Below are 434 nucleotides of genomic sequence, written 5' to 3' on the forward strand. Positions count from 1 at the left end.
AGATCAGTCGATAATGAAACTATATTAAGGAAACGCTTTGCAACTTTATTATTTGAAAAGTCCTGTCCTACAGTGAAAAAACAGCATTTTTGAAAAATTAATTTCTTCGACTAATTATTAAAAAAATACATGTAAATAGTATAATTGAAGATTAATAGCTAATTTTAAAAAAATGTTTAAATTCCACACACACACATTCGCACATTAGGTTCATCTTTTAGCTCTATAAAAAACAAATTAATGAAAGGAGATTAATGTGAATGTAAGAACGATTAGAACTTCCTTTTAAATTATTTCTAAAGTTGTGATTTTCCAAAAAAATATTATTTTATCGATTAAAAATATGAAAATCTAACAGTCAAGGGCTACGGACAACAGTTAGTAATTTGTACGTTTATAGCTGTATGAAGTGCGCAATCAACCTAAGGCCAGGC

This window comes from Halyomorpha halys, unplaced genomic scaffold (assembly GCF_000696795.3).
Source record: "Halyomorpha halys isolate HHAL.00 unplaced genomic scaffold, Hhal_1.1 Scaffold906.1, whole genome shotgun sequence".
Classification (NCBI taxonomy): domain Eukaryota; kingdom Metazoa; phylum Arthropoda; class Insecta; order Hemiptera; family Pentatomidae; genus Halyomorpha; species Halyomorpha halys.